The sequence below is a fragment of the Neofelis nebulosa genome, chromosome 1, assembly GCF_028018385.1.
Source record: "Neofelis nebulosa isolate mNeoNeb1 chromosome 1, mNeoNeb1.pri, whole genome shotgun sequence".
NCBI lineage: Eukaryota > Metazoa > Chordata > Mammalia > Carnivora > Felidae > Neofelis > Neofelis nebulosa.
This window is the reverse complement of record NC_080782.1, coordinates 111,984,567-112,001,304: the sequence shown is the minus strand read 5'-3', so window position 1 is coordinate 112,001,304 and position 16,738 is coordinate 111,984,567. Positions and strand designations below refer to the sequence as shown.

The 16,738-nt window shown below is 40.2% G+C and overlaps 1 long non-coding RNA gene across 5 annotated transcripts in view; it reads right to left on the bottom strand.

The window, feature by feature from the left end:
* The window catches only part of LOC131491155 (uncharacterized), a 488,422-nt gene that overhangs the window by 228,972 nt on the left and 242,712 nt on the right, over window positions 1-16,738 (bottom strand). The window contains exon 1 of one of the 5 annotated variants that reach the window (XR_009251827.1): window positions 7,416-8,180. The exons of the other annotated variants lie outside the window; for them this stretch is intronic. This is a non-coding gene — a long non-coding RNA (uncharacterized LOC131491155). Of the gene's footprint in view, window positions 1-7,415; window positions 8,181-16,738 lie in introns of those variants that run through there. 5 annotated transcript variants of the gene reach the window in all.

Genomic DNA, 16,738 nt, shown 5'->3' with positions numbered 1-16,738 from the left:
TCTCTAGGGTAGTAAAGTTCTCTGTTACTCTGCTTAAGCTCCAGAGACAATGACTTTATATGGATGCAACTCTGTTCCTACAAAGTTGATCATCCCAGAGGAGGCGATGAACAACAAAAATCAACAATAACAGAATCCTTCCCTGAAAACTATCTACCTTCACAATGAGTTCCTGAGAGAGCTGGTGCCCTCCACACTGGAAGTTCATTAAAAAAATAGGACAGATTATCATCCATTGGGAAAGATACAAACACAGTCCTGCCTAAAGGAAAAGAGATGGACTTGATAAAATTTCAAAGTCATTGCCAATCTTTCAAGACAGGCTGTGAGTCAGAGGCTGGCCATCCTTTCTGTCTGCTATCGAGAGACTCTGCCTCCTATTCTACTCCTTTGTCTCGTCTTTTGATCATTTTATTGTTTACTGGCACCTCTGTCTATCCTATGGGGAGACATGAAAATGGAAAAAGACTGGAAACAAGTTATTATACTGAGTTCTTTCCAAGAGAGATTTATTTTGGGGGTGTAGGTTACAACAGAAGAAGGTAAAAATTGTGGCTAAAGTATGATTTGAATTACATGAGCATTTTTGTATCCCATTTCTTCATCAAATAGAAACAACCCTGAATCCTGGGATGGTAACTGCTGACCAAGCTACATTAGAGAAGTGGTGCTCCAGTTAATGTTCCAAACTTTGATTTTCAGAACCAATTTTTATACTCCAAGTCAGAATCCAGGAAGGTTTAACCCAATTCCTTTTTTCCCATGTACCCTTCCCTAAGTCTCTCTGTATAATCAACTGCTAAAAGGAAATGATATTGAGGAGGCTTTAGAGGAGTTTCAATGTGTAACTAACCTGTCTACCTTTCTATTCAATTTAACTTTACTTTAGAACAATATGAAAATAACTACAGCACTAAAATCCCTCTCATTTAAAATAAGAATATGTAAGATTTTGGCTTATCGAAATTAATTAGCTCTAAAGGTCTCCAGATTAATTTTGCTCTTTATGAAACAAGGGGGTGGACTGAGTTTAACACTTACAACCTAAGGATAATGCTGCAGGTTTAGAGGTTTTGATGATCCTTTAAAAATTAACTTGCATTGATCAAGCTTAAATCCTCTCATAAGCACAAGCCAAAAGAAAAACCTCTTAAATTAAGTACATAATAAGAAGAAATAGACAACTTTTGGGGCCCCATGTGTGCAGGAAATACATAAAAATGTTTCCGCAAGTGGTTATTCCTTTGAATTCCCCCCAACCTACTGTCCAACATCACATATTCACCAGAAAAAGCTTAAGTTCTCCCTGTGTCCTCTTGGTGCTAATCATGCCCTGTCACTGGGTGGGAGACAGAACTTCAACTCCGTCTGCATAATCCTGGAATAGACTGCTCCACAAAGCTCTCTGGACCCCTCACTAACCTTCCTTCTTAGCGCAAGAAACAAAGGGGGAAAATATGCATGCTAAGGTTCATGTGATCTACCATCACTATCCACAAAGCTTATCATCACCTGTGTAGAGCAACAATACTAACTCATTATGGGCCTGAACACACAACATGAAATAGCACAACTGAAGAATGGTTGGCTAACTACAACTGAGATGGTTCTGACCTTCACACAAAGGAAAAAACACCTGGTCTAATATTTCCAAGTGGGGCTAAAAGACTTTGGACAGGAAAAGGGGCAGCACAGTGCAGCTTCTAAGAGTACAGGCTTTTGGAGTCAGGGATACCCAATGTCAAATCCTGACTCTCCCTTCTGGGTCACACACCCTGACATTTACCTACTGTGGGACCTTGACCCATGACCCTCAATTGCTTCCTATAAAGTAGGATCATGGTAGTCCCTCATATGTGAAGTGTTTAGTAATTGTACCTACTATGATCATTATCTTCTTAACAGAAGGGTCCTTGGACCACAGGAAGCCATTTTTTATTTTAAATCTAATATCCTACAGAAAAAGAAGGGTTTCCTTGTCCTGTGATTTAATCTTAAAATATAATGATTTAACAAAAATATCAAAGACTCTAGGATCATCTCCGGTGTTCAGCAGAATAGAATGCAAGTCACATTAGTAAAACCAGAAATCACCTTCTAAAATGCACTTACATTGTACACTTAGATTTCAACAGTACTTCTTAGCTTTGTCAGATGCACCTGAGAGAGCATCCCTCCCAAAGGATAGGGTGTTATTTCAAACTAACAGGGGTAATGAGGGGAAGGTGGCATAGAGGTAAGTCTCACCTGTCATTCTGTAAGATAACCCTGGGGAGAATACAATGTAGAGACAAAATGCAGTTGGAATCAAAGTAAGATGCACCTCGGCTTTCTAATTTTTTGTACTCTGGGACTACCATTTGTTATTTGCACAAGGAGAGACAGTCTGGATGGGGGTGGAGAAGGAGCAGGAGAGGAGAAATCACAACAAATTATAAACAAAAAACCAGGCGTGGTGATTGACAGCTTCTTGTGGGACTTCCCCGGGGAGCCAATTAGCGCTGGTTGCTGAGGTGGGTTTGCTTGCTAACACAGAGGTGTTGCCTCTGTGCTAACCCACCTGCGCTACACCCACTTCATTCAAATGACCAAACCGCTGTTAATGAAGTTCAGAACCAATCACCCCACAGAGAGAGTTTTGCTAAGTCTCTAAGGCAGATGTCTTAGGGTAACTGGCAGGGAAACACCTTTAACGTCTACTGCCTTACTGGAAATCAAAACACTAAAATAATGATTTGGTTCATCCTCCCTGCTCCTCTTTTCCTTTGCTCCTTCTCACCTGAGGCAACAGTGACCACATGCTCTGTGTAAGTTCTAACTCACCGCACCCCCAACTGCTAAGCCCGTTTCCGTAAGTGAGAGAAGTAATGTTGCAAGAGCAGATTATAAATGCAGGCAAAGAACAAATGACAAGAAGAGTAATACCTCTAGCGTTACCGTCTCCACTAGCACTGGGAGACACGTTAACGTGAGCCCCACAAAACAGCTAAAACAGAATTTAGCAACATCTGGGAAGCTACCTGGCCAAACTGCTCTTGGAAGAAAATTCTTCATGGCATTTCCACTGCTTCAACATACAGAGCACAGGATGCCTTGTGAATCCATTTACTGTGACGTCACACAACTCACACCAGTTTTGCTGTCTTGTCTCCTGATGAACGACCCCCACCCTCATGGAAGCATCGCTACTTGCTTCCTACTATCACACCATCAGGCAGCAAATCTTGACAAAGCCTATGACCAGAGTAGCGCTGTGTAAAGCACTCTGAAAGGAAAAGGAAATGCCTCCAAGTCCTTGGCTTTGGAAGGCAAAAATGAACAAAATTGACAACCTAGGTGCTACCACATGTGAAAAATAATAAACTAAAAAACCTGGGGTGTTCTCAAAGGGAAACAAAGAGATAAATGCAGGAAAGACTCCCCAGAGGAAAATAGATATGAGTTTAATTTTTTAAAGGTGAGACTTACATTGAGAAGGATGGATAAAACATGGGAAAAATTTCAGAAGTGGAAACGCACTAAAGATAAGCCCCACAAAATAAGACCGAAGATCTAAAAGATATTCAGATTCCCCCCAAGCTCAGAGCTTCATGAAAACAACCAAAGGGTAATCAAGGATAGATTTCTCCCAGTATAAGAGAGGCCAAATTCTCCCAGAGATGGTTCTGTCCTCATCTGCCTGAGACAATTCTGTGTGCTAATTTGACCCCAGTACAAAACAATAAGATGGTACCTAAGCTAAAGAAATCACAAAAACGCTGGAATGAATGTTCTTCAAGCCACCCCCATCCTCTCTCATTTATGGGTACCAGCTTGCTCCATGAACAAATTAAAATTGGAGAAGAGAGCCCAGGCAAAATGAAATTCAGAGAGACAGGCACTAAATTCCTTTCAACTTCATTAGGCAAATGGAACAAGATGCCTCAGAAGGTGGAAAGTAAAGCTGGTTGCCAAATCAGCAACATGAAGCAAAGGCTGTTCCAACAAAAGCACATCAATCTGACACTGACTTTAAACTAGGGATGTGGGTTATGTCTTCAGGATCCATTCTTCCCTTTACTGGGATACCTGTGAGGTTGGAGGAACTTGGAAAAGTTAGCAGGGAACTGGGCACTTGGCTCACACCCCTACTCCGTCCTGCATCATGGAACTTGATAGACTGTTTAAACTCTATAGCTGGAGTGAGAGAACATATACTGTGTTCCTCACCTAGAAAGGGGCCTTCAAACGCACTCACTCTTTTATTCAACATTTATCAAGTACATGCTCAGGGCCAGGCATCACTGTGCTAGACACCACGGGTCTAGTGATGACAATTACAGACAGGTTCCCTGTTCTGTGTAGTTTACAGAGAAGAGGGCAAATAGCTGGAAAGTGGAAACACACCTGATACATTCCAAGAATGAAAATAACAGGCACAGTGCATTCTGGTATTCTGATCACCTCACCTCTCCTTCCCTCCACCGGTGAGGGTGGGGCTTCCACCCTCAGGGTACGGGGAGCACTGAACACATAACACCCAATACTGAACACCTGAGACCCACAACAGTTCTCTAGGTACATTCGCTCATAGCCCAGGGCCGGCCACTTCTTGCCACACAAGGCCACAAGGGGGTTCACTCAGGAACAGGGAGAACAAGCAGAGGCTATGGGAGACAGGTTTTGTAGTAACAGTCATGACAATAGGATTATGATGCCACAAGAGGATGTGACTGGCATGTTTGAAAAACTCCATAAGCTGGCAGGAAACTAAAGCCCACCACTCAAGGTGAAGCCGCTTTGTGCTCGGTTCATGTGATAAGAAAACTCGTTTGGCCAGAGTGCCTTATCCACAGGAGCACAATAGGAAAGGGAACTTGCGATTAGGGCCAGTTTTACCACAGGCCAAGGCAGGACATAATAGTGAACTTTATCACACAGGTGCACATAAGACAGTTCAAGGTCCAACCCTGGGATTACTAATGTTCCCTGGGAAAGCCTCCCTGTTTTCTTCCACTCCTCCTTCCCTGACATGGCAACCTGGCCCAGGCATATGATGGGTCTCAGGAGCCACCCTATGAGACCTGTGTCTCAGGTCCAATGCTAACACACTGCTCCTCACCAAATGCTACCCTTGTTCTGGGACACCATGCCACCTTTCCAAGCTGAGTGCTGGGATGGCAGAGGAGGGTAAGGGGCTTGCTGAAGCAGCTTCTCTGACAACTGCATTCACTTCAAGTTAGTAAAGACACAAAGCCCCACTTAGGTCAGTGAACATCACGAAGGCACAGAAGTTCAGAGAATGCTGGTCTCTCCTGAGAGAGCCGACAGCTTGGCACAAGCAGCTGCACACAGACACAGGAGGACGGGTGCTTTGCCTAACCAGGCTTGCTGAGAAGTAGCAGAAGGCAGGAAGTGGGGCGCTACATGCGACAGGAAGAACAGGCAGATGTTTCAAGGGTTGAGCCGACTGTTGACGCTCCAACTGGAGCAGACGCTCCTGCCTTGAACACAATGTTAACATCAGTAAACGGAAGGGAGAAAGACAAAAAAAAAAAAAAAAAAAAAAAAAAAAAAAAACTATTTAGAGACATTAACATCTCTTGCAAACAGTGCAGTTTGCTTCCCCACAGCAGGCTAATGGAAAACCCTGTGAAAGCAGTTTCAAGAGACACAGAAAGTGGAATCAGACTACTTTTTCGTAAGATTTGTTAAGGAAGGAAATCCTAAAGTTCAAGAGTCTAGAAATCTCAAGGTTCTGTTGAAGAAAAAGGTCAGCCTCCAGATAGCCTCTGTGTTTCTAATTTGTTCCCTTCTTACTCTGCACCCCACACCGTGGGCAGATTCCGAGGCTGCTGCACATTCAGCCTCGGGCAGCCTGTGTGGGGAGGATACTTGCGGGGGGGCTTGTGGGAAGGGCGAGAGACCCAGCTGCCTCCAGGTTTCTATCGCTGAACTATGACAGCATCCACACGATGTGCCAGCTACCCGCATCAGGCCTCCCTCTCTTACCCTGGCCCAGTCTTATACACACGACCTAACTCAATAAACTTAAAACTTCATTTCTAAAAGGGTAGAACGAAGGGCTCTGAAAGTCACACCTATCCGTCTTCTTAGGATTCTCGGTGAAGTGGAAATACAAAGTCACGGGACACATTTGATCTTGTATTCCGTGCCTACCCAAAAATCATCCCTCTGTTCTTCTGTGCTGCCGGCCAAATGATAATGTCCTGACCCTTTTCCTTTAGAGGCCACCAAGAGGACTGAAGAAAAGTCTACAGTATTATCATGACCCCTTTGGTTTCTGCCCAGACTACCCAGGGGCTGCTTCATTCTTCCTGCATCTCCTACCACCAGAAAGTTTGTATTGAAATGACAGCTGAAGAACATCACTAAACTAGGTGACAGAATGAAGCAGTTGGCAAAAAATAATTAACTAATTATATTAACAATTACGAATTAACTAATTAATGTAATTATATACCTTTTAATTATAATACCATCAGGAATTTGCTTGGAGGAAAGGCCTGGGAAAAATAAATCTAAGAGTATATTAACAGAGAGAAGAAAGGAAACCTTTATCAAGGCCCATTATTCTACCAGGGAGCTACCAGGTAGCAGTGGACAGGATAGGACTATTGGGTGTATGCATGCACATGTGTATGCTTATGCCTTTCTGGGTTTTTTTCTTTGCTTTTTTTAATGCTTATTTATTTTTGAGAGAGAGAGAGAGAGGCAGAGAAAGAGGGAGACAGAAGATCCGAAGTGGACTCTGTGCTGACAGTAGAGAGCCCAATATAGGGCTCGAACTCACCACCCATGACATCATCACCTGAGCCAAAGTCAGATGTTTAACCAAGTAAGCCACCCAGGTGCCCCTTTATTTCCTAACTTGTATTTTTTTTAAGTTTATTGATTTATTTTGAGAGGGGGAGAGAGCAGGGGAAGGGCAGAGAGAGAAGGACACAGAGAATCCCAAGCAGGCTTCACTCTGTCCGCACAGAGCCCAATGTGGGGCTCGATTTCACAAAACTGTGAGATCATGACCTGAGCCCAGATCAAGAGTCAGCTGTTCAACCCACTGAGCCACCCAGGCACCCCTTAATGAGACTACAGTACATAAATAAAAATATTTCAAATATACATACACATAAAAGAAAATTAGGACACTCCAAAACAATATGCCACCATATGAGCTACTTATTCTACAGGAAAAAGAACTTGAGCTGGAAGCAGATACACTCAGCTTAGCCTCTTAGCTGCGTGCCCTGGGACAAAACATTTACCCTTTGAGCCTCAGTTTCCCCATGTATAAAATAAGGATAGCACCAGGTACACTATAGCATTTCCCCAGCAGTAAATGTTACAATAACTGTGAAAGTACCTTTCCCAGTCCTGGTACTCGGAAGTACTAAAAAATGTTTATGTTCTCTTACCTTTTATACCACTGCTTTGTTCAATGCAGGGATTCCAACCTCTATTTTGATTCAAGGCTCTCTGCAGAGATTAGATTGTAGAGGGCTTAACAACTTGCAAAAAATTATCAGACAGCTGTTTCTAGATCTATGCTTGCAGATTTATTGCACCAAAGAAAATACTCCTCCTTTATCTACAAAATCTGCTGTCTGTGGCAAGATTTATCAGGGCCCTTCAGGGCTTTCTGACAAAGTAAGGGCATCTCTCCCTTCATTCCCAGTTGAAAGGCAGGCTCTACTGAATGTGTTGCTCGTACTGGTGGTGTTTTCTCCTCACTGCCTAGCTTAAGGTTTTGCGAAGACAGAATTGCCCAAAGCCAGGGAAAGAGAGGTTTTTCTAGCCTTGTACTTTGCCGACCATTCAGGCACCAGGCAGGGCACTACTATGGCATCCACCACAATGAATGACCCAAGCACAGAGGTCGTGTCCTGCCCTGCCATCATTAACATGCTCAAGCTCACATAAAGGAAACTGCCAGATCAGAGAAGAAAACAAACATTGCCAAAGCAAAAGCCTATCACCATGCACACAATAAAATCATAAAGTATGGCCAGGAGGTCAGGAATAAGAAAGTAAAAGGTATCTAAAAGGTCTGTTCCCAGCCATACATTATATATGCTTACTTCTAGGAGTCATCAATGACTCAGAAGCTATTCCCCTTGGTGTAATAAAACCTTGTCTCACAGGGAGGAGGAGCAGGGGAGCCACTCCCTTGAACAGCAGCAACCACAACCACCCTGAAGTCTCTCCACAGATGTAAAGGAGAACTTCTTCAAGTATGGTCTGGTGCCTCACAGCCTTCCAGAGCATCCATGAGAAGCATATAACTGGAAGGATACTTGTAATGCGATCCCAAGTCTCTGGAGAACTCAGTTTCAGGGCAAATGCTAAAAACCCAAGATCTAGTCTGGACTCTTCCTACAATTCCCCTATGGGAGAGTTTTACCCTGCGTTTTCTCCTCAAGGAGAAAATTGTACTTTAAAATTTTTCTTAATCTGTGATCTAAAATCCCGCCAAAATTATATGACAAACTTTTTGTCTATGGTCAGATGTTCATTTTTCTGAGAAAAGTTCCTTACCATTCACCAGATCCTCAATGAGGTCTATGTTCCAAAAATATATTAAAAACAACTAAACTAAATAATTCCTAATTTCCCTTCCACATCCTGACTGTTAGAGAAAGTTTTTCTGATTATAAAAACAATGAACATTCATTATAGAAAATGTGAAAAATGTGGCCAAAAAGGAAAACATCTATATAAAGAAAAATATTTTTTTGTATTTCATATTTATGATGGTATATTCAATATTATGCTCTGCTACATTTCACACACATTAAATAGTCTTCAAAACCAACACCTCTAATGGTCAAATAAATTTCACCATAAGGTTTAAATTATGTTTTGTTTAATGAGCCCCCTGTTGTTGAACATTTATGTTGTTTCTAATGTGTTGCCATTATCAACAATGCAACGTTTTCCAATGAACAGTCTCCAAATTTTTATTATATTTTTGAAGGTAATAGGGAGCTATAGCAGATTTTGATCATAAAAATAGCACAACTGCTAATTGTCTTATGACAGTGGAGGAAATGAAATAAAGTAGGAGAGACCAAAGGGTTGGTGATTAGGTAAAAGGTTATTATCTGAGAAACTGAATGAAGTGAGGCTAGACACAGGGTCCAGAAGTAAAACACATGCCAAAAGGAAATTACCATGAGTCAGTAGCTCAGAGACAGAGGAGAGAGTCCAAGATGAAGCTGAGAGTTCTCATTTTCATGACTTGAAGATCAAATATACCACAACCAAGAGAGGGAAATAAGGCTGAGAAGCTGGTCTGGAGATGGGAAAATAAGCAGTCTCATCTCTGAAAGATCACTGCAAAAATAATAACCACAGATGTGATTATTGAGATAGTTTTTTAATTGTAACAAAAGGGCAAAAAAAAAAAAAACCGACTGTAATTTAGGACTCTAACTTATAACATAAACAGGGGGGCGCCTGGGTGGCTCGGTCGGTTAAGCGTCCGACTTCGGCTCAGGTCATGATCTCACGGTCCGTGAGTTCGAGCCCCACGTCGGGCTCTGTGCTGACAGCTCAGAGCCTGGAGCCTGTTTCAGATTCTGTGTCTCCCTCTCTCTCTGCCCCTCCCCCTGTTCATGCTCTGTCTCTCTCTGTCTCAAAAGTAAATAAATGTTAAAAAAAAAAAATTTATAACATAAACAGGAAGGCAGGGCCAAGAGAACTCACTGACGTATCATCTCTTAGTTTACAAATGTTGAAAGGTATTAGTAATAAACATCAAGTATAGAAGCTGGACAGTATGCTTCACTCAGACCAGAATAATGTTTCATAATCATGACTATATAACCCAGATTATTTTTAAAGCCCATACTACATTTTTTACCTTTATGTCTATTCTTATAACTTACTTTTCCTTATTATGGGTCATTTTAATCAATTTTATTTCAGATAAACAAGGTAAGCACCAGGGGAAAACAGAAGACAGAAGTCAACGTCACTAACATGCAAAACGTTTCTACATGTCATGGGCCCAGAGCGCTATTTCCCGAAGAAGGTCACCTAGGATTCTAATTCAGTGAAGATTTCTTTTAATCTTTCTAATGACAGAGTAAAGCCATTGGAAATAACAAGTAGAGATTCTCTCAGTGGGGCCTCCACTTAACCATGCAGTCCTTACATGCAACTCCAAAACAGTAACTCTGGACTTTAATTTAAAATGTCATCTTTGGGGTGACTGGGTGGCTCAGTTGGCTGAGGATCCAACTCTTGATTTTAGCTTGGGTCATGATTCCAGGGTTGTGGGATCAAGTCCCACATCCATCCACTGGGCTCTGTGCTGAGCATGGAGCCTGCTTAAGATATTCTCTCTCTCTCTCTCTCTCTCTCTCTCTCTCTCTCTCTGCCCCTCTTCCCTACTAGCATTCCCACTGTCTCTCTAAAAATAAACAAATTACTGTCATCTTCTACTTAAATATTTACCATGTAAATATTTCTACATCATTCTTCTTTTTTTAATGTTTATTTATTTTTGAGAGAGAGTGCGCATGCACAAGTGGGGAAGTGGCAGAGAACAGATCCAAAGTGGGCTCTGTGCTGACAGCAGAGAGCCTGATGCAGGGCTGGAACTCAAGAACTGAAGCTGAAGTCAGATGCTTAATCAACTGAGCCATCCAGGCTCCCCTCTCCATTTACTGCTTTCAGAATACCAAAGAGAATCAGTGCTGGGCACAGTGACCAGTTGGCAGGGAGGCTACTGATGTTATTTCTACTTTATTATGAGGTTGCTAATTTTTTTTATAGCTATCCTCCATAATGTGATCAACCTATTTAGTGAAGGCATTTTTCACATGCCAGGCACTGATACTAACTAGGTGCTGATGGTATTAAGTTGAAGAAAGTGCCGATCAAGCTCAGAGAAAAGTAATTGATCGTATTCTTTACCTGCAACCGGGAATTAAAGAAACAAAGAAGCTAATCAGTTTCTTCTGACCTCTAATCTTCCGATTTCATTTTCTGATTTTCTTTTCACAGTCCCATACTGGGTGAGAGGAAGATTAACTACTTAATGAGAGTCAGAGAGGCATAATCCCCACAAAACAGAAAATCCCTATCAAGTAATTTTGAAAGCCAGGGAAAAGGTCAGGAGAATGTTCTAATAACCCCAGGACTTGCCTGTGCTAACCTGGTTTTCAGATAAGACAGTGGGAAATACAGTACAAAGAGTTTGATGTATCATTTCAAACAAAGCATGGCACTTAAATGGCTTCAAATTGAGTTATAGGCTACACTAGACCATCCTTTTACATACAAAGTGAAAGGAACATGAAATAATTTGAGAGAGTGCCACACAGTATGAAGAATGGCAAAGCATTTCAAAACTATGACCTATGCCCTAATTGTAGGAGAAAACAAAATGAGGTGAACCCTGAAAAAAATCATTTACATAAACAGAGATGTAGAAGGAAGAAATGGATTGGAGGGCAAATCCCGGGTCTAAGTGTGTAAGGAAAAGCCCGGAAGAATAACCGCATCTAGTTCCCAAATCAGGGAGCAAGAGCCTGGGGAAAAACACCCCAGGGGCTCTCAGTGTGCCAGGCTCCCCCTATAAGACAAACAGTGACATTAATTTGTACTGCGATATGGCCTAGAAAGGGACCATCAACCCTCCACATGGAAGTCACCACCAAAACTGTGCTCTGCAGATTCGCTAAAGACTATCTGAGAAAACAGACATCAGAAGAAGCAGTAAAAGCCAGATGGCCACTGGGGCACAGGATTCTAGTGAAATACTGACTGACAAAAGGCCCTGGGGGATGCTAGGCCCAAGTGTCTCACCAATCCATATACTTACTCATTCACTGTATATTCACTAAACTTGGCATTATGTTACAAAATTTCTTTAAGCAAATACATCTACAGGAAATGGACAATAATCTTTTTAAACCTGGCATTTCCTTCAAAGTTTGCCATTACAGCTCCCTGGAAAAGGAGATGCCACAGATCTTTAGATCTTTTACCATGGCATAGGTTCATCACTCACTAGTGTTGGCTCTTTAACCTGAAGGAGTTTTATTCTCCTCTGCCCTAATACTAAGTAAGTGTATACTGGGCAATGTACCACAAACAACCCAAGAACCAGTAAACAAACAACAAAAAGGTGAGAATTCAGAATACAGAATTTTGTCAGTTAAACCAGAATTTCCATCTGGTTCTGGAAAAAAATGGAACATAAAAAAATGAATAAATAACTGCTGTATATAAATAACACAGTTGCTAACTAAGGTCCTTTTCAGAATTATGATACCATAGAAGAAGAAAATATGCCATTCAACCTACCTAGACTCTTCCTCCCCTTACTTTAGGACATGTTCTCAAATATTCCTCTATAATAATATGACAACTGTGATGAACAGAGAAGCCATTCCATATAATGTGATTTGTGTATTTCTAACAGTTCCAAATACCTGGAAACTGCTCTCTCACTGATTTGCCATGGTTAGCTCCTTTCTTCTGGAAAGGAAATTACTGGAAATTTTGTTTATTAGTTATTATTAAAGATACACTGTAATGAACACACTGGGCTTGAACCTAAGGACACAGTGAAGAAGACAGTCCCTGCACTTAAGAAACTGTTGAGGAAGATAAACAGGAGGGAAATGAAGTTCGGTGTGATCACTACAACAGTGAGCATGATAAAAGGGTATGTAAGGCCTTCAGAATGCTGGGGTCAAGGAAGGCATCTGTTCACACACAGTATCTTACCAAAAAGGAGAGTGAGGATTAGGTGCATGGGAGAATAGAAAGACACTAAGTAGAGGCATCACCTACCCAAAGGCTTACAGAGAAAATGCAGATGGAAAATGCATTGATCAAGATGGAAAGAATTCCAGGAAAGGTGAGCAAAGCACTGAAGGCTTAATGACTTTTACTTAGTTGTTTTTATTTGTATTTATTTTTTTAGTATTTATTTTTGAGAGTGAGAGCGCAAGAGGGGGAGGGCCAAACTGGGGGGACAGAGGATCTCAAGAGGGCTCTGTGCTGACAGCAGCAAAGCCAGACATGGGGCTCGAACTCATGCACTGCAAGATCACAACCTAAGTTGAAGTCAGAGGCTCAACCGACTGAGCCACCCAGGTGACCCTCCTTATTTATTTTTAAACTGAAGTATAGTTGACATATTAGTTTCAGGTGTACAGTGTAGTGATTTAGTGATTATATACATCACAAAATGCTCATCATGATAAGGGTAATCATCATCTGTCACCATACAAGTTCCTACAATATTATTGACTATACTACTTATGCTGTACTTTCTATCCTTGTGACTTACTTTAAAACTGGAAGTTTGTACATCTTAATCCTATTAATTATTTTTAAGTCATATTAAGGAATTTAGACTTAATTCTGAGAGCAATGGAGAGTCACAGAAGCATTTTAAACATGAGAAATGACAAGAATAAACATTCTAGAAGCCACATGGAAAATAAGTAGCCTGAAGGCAGACAGGTAAGTCAGGGCACTGCAGTTGAAGATATCATGGCCACCTGAACCAGAGTAGCGGCTATCATTATGGGGAAAAGTGGATGAATTCAAGACTGAAAGAATCCACAGATTCTAACACTAAGTTCCATTTGGAGTAGAATAAAACACAAGAGTAAAACATGAGTCCCACATTACTTATCACTGAGATAGAGAATACAGGAACAGAGACAGATATGGTGGAGAAAATGAGCTCTATTTGGAGCACAATGAGTTTGAGGCAACTTGGATAAATCTAAGGAAAGATGTCCAGTAAATGAGTGCTCACAGAGAGAGATCTGACCTGAGCATGTGGAGTTCAAATTGTCAGAACATGGATGTTTCTTGGTAACACTGAAACAGATAAGCACACCCAGTCAGAATGTTTAAAAGGAGAAGAGAATTCTCTAAACGTATTGGTCTTAGGGCATTGTCTCAAGATCCATGTTACCTTAAAGGGAAGAGACCTAACTCTCTCCCAATATGCTGGAATGATTACTCTATCCCACTAGCCAATTATTAGCTGGTAATGAAGAGGAAAACCATGAAAGATGGTGGGTCAGGCAGATGATGGTGGAGGGGGGTGGGGGAGAAGAACAAGAGGAACATAGAAATCAGTATATTCATTATTTGTTCTGGGAATAGGGATGAAACCATCACAACTGGGATTCTTAAGCAACTGAAAAGCAACTTACAGTCAGTGACCATTACTTTAAAGAGAATAAGGAGTAAGTGCTATTCCATGACTCCACAATGTCAAGGGCAAATAACCTGGGAAAGATCATGTAAGTTTCATGGGCTATTGGCAGTTCTCATCTTAAAAACTTGGGAAGTTTTTATAAGTACAAATGTCTAGATGTCCTGTAGAACCTTGTTATCCAACTTGTAGTGAACTACCATCATCATCAGGGTCCTATGGGAGTTTGTTAATAATCATCTCAGGCACCATACCAGACCATGAACCCAAATATGTATTTATGTAAGATTCTCCAGGAGATTTATATGCACATTAAAGTTTGACACACACTGAGTCACAATTACTTGAAGTGCTTCTTAAAACACAGACTGCTAAGTCAGGAGTGAGGCTTGTAAATTTGCATTTCTAACAAGTTCCCAATTGCTGTTGCTACTGCAGGTCTGAGACCATATTTTGAGAACTTCTGCCACAGACCAATTAAATCAGAATCTCCCTACGTGGAATCCAGGCATCAGTATATTTTAAAGCTCTCTAAATGATTCTAAATTTGCAGCCAATGTTGAGAACTACTGGTAAAGATATTTTTTCTGCTCCTAATTACATAAATAAGAAAACCTGAGTAGCAACTATCTTCTAAGCAGTGGCTTAAATTCATTACTAAAGTGTTCTCTAATGTAAGATTAATTTTGATTAATCAAAGCAGGAAGAAAAATACAGCTTCATCCTAAGTGATTCATTTCCAGAGACATGTTTGGTTGTGGTTGGAAAAAAAGGTCACCATGAGTAATTGTTATCTTAATCATCACAGACACCATCAACTCAAGTTATTAACTTCATTTACTGGTGATTCTTATTTAATTGGGTATTGGCACTTTGAAGGTCACAATATTTTTTAATAAATTTTATTTTTTAACATAAGCAATACTAAGTTGTTCTCCAATCAGCCTGCAAAAACCAATTCTTCCCCTCCTGCTGCTTGCTTCAGGTTGATTTTTACCTTCTTTCTCTAGGTTCTTAAAGTGAGACTTTAGATTATTGATTTGAGTCATTTTCTCTTTTCTAATGTAAGCATTTAGTGCTACAGATTTCCCTCTCAGGACCACTTTGGCTGTGCCCCACAAATTATATGTTTCGTTTTTGCTTTTATTCAGTTGGATTTTTTTCTTCATTTCCCTTGAGATTTCCTCTTAGACTCATGAATTATTTTAAAGCATGCTGTTTAGTTTCCAAGTGTTTAGAGATTTTCCTGTTTTCCTTCTGTGATTGATTTCTAGTTTAATTCCATTATGATCACAGAACCACATTTGTCTCATTTTAATTATTTTAAATTGTTTAGCTTTGTTGTGTTTTCAGATATTATCTATATCGGCCTAATTTCAATAGAGGCTGAAAAATGTCTTTTTTGTTGTTGTTGAATGGAATGTTCATTAAATGCTGATCAGATCCTGTTGATTGAGGACACTGTTAACTTCTTCCATATCCTTGATGATTTTCTAAGTAAGGTATTCTATTACTTATTGACAGAAAGTTGGTGACGTCTTTAATTGTGGATTTACCTATTTTTCATTTCAATTCTATCAATTATTGCTTCCATATTTTCAACTGTGTCATTTGCTTCATCCATATTTAAGAATGCTATGTCTTCTCGGTGAAATAGTTTTTCCACCATTACATACTGACCCTCTCTGTCTCTGGTAATTTTCTTTGCTCTCAAGTCCACTTTATCTGATATCAATATAAACCTCCTTCTTTCCTTTCATTAAAGTTTACCTGATTAAATAAATAATCCTTTTATTTTCAACCTGCCTGTATCACTATATTTGAAGTGTGCTTCTTATAGACAGCATATAGTTGAATCATACTTTTTATTCCATAATGTCAACCTCTGTTTTCTAATTGGTGCATTTTGATCATTTACATCAATATAACCATTAATATGCTAAGGCTGAAGTCTGCCATTTTATTTTTTGTTTGATCTGTTTTTCATTTCTGTTCCTTTATCTTGTCCTCCTGTGGGTTACTTGAACATTTTTTTGATTTCTATTTTGATTTATCTATAAAGCTTTTGAATATATCTCTTTGTAGAGTTATTTTAGCAGTTGTTGTAGGTATTACATGATGCATACATATCACAGTCCACTGGTGGTGTCATTTTACCAGTTCAAGAGAATTTCAAAAACCTATCTTCACATTCCTTTACCCTCCTGCATTTACAACAACCTTAAAATATTTCTTCTACATGTATTTAGAATCATATCAGAATATTATAAATTTTGTCAACCATCAAACAAAATTTATAAGACTTAAGAAAAGTCTGTAACATTTCAACATGCTCATCATGTTCTTTTTTCCTTCCCAATATTCCAAGTTTCCATTATTTCCTTTCTATTTAGATAACTGGACCATGAAGCCACAAAAAGCTTTAAACTACTGGTCTATGATTAACCTCAAGGGCCTTTCACATATGAGTACCATTTCCTTGTGAGTTAAGACCAGAAAAGTTTGGGAAGAACTAAGTTACTTAATTGACCAATTTGTGCATAT